We start from the raw sequence: 293 nt of genomic DNA on the forward strand, positions 1-293 counted from the left end.
CCCATCCTACCACCACGGCCTAATTCAGCCGTGGGAATACCTATACTTCTTAGGATTGATTTTCATTTTCTACCCTGTTGGGGTCTGTCTCATCTTTTTATCTTTTTATATCTCCTACAGGGTTATCAAGGCCCTCCCCCACTTCATGGATTGGAATGCCATAGTATTTATTGCTTCTAATGCAGAATGCCAATAATAAAATTTGCATTTGTTTTATTGTATTTGTTTTATGTTTAAAGGTTAATATAGTTATAATTTAAAATATTAAATTTCGATAAATATAAAAAAGATAA

The sequence above is a fragment of the Myotis davidii genome, unplaced genomic scaffold (genome assembly GCF_000327345.1).
Source record: "Myotis davidii unplaced genomic scaffold, ASM32734v1 scaffold59, whole genome shotgun sequence".
Taxonomy (NCBI): Eukaryota; Metazoa; Chordata; class Mammalia; order Chiroptera; family Vespertilionidae; genus Myotis; species Myotis davidii.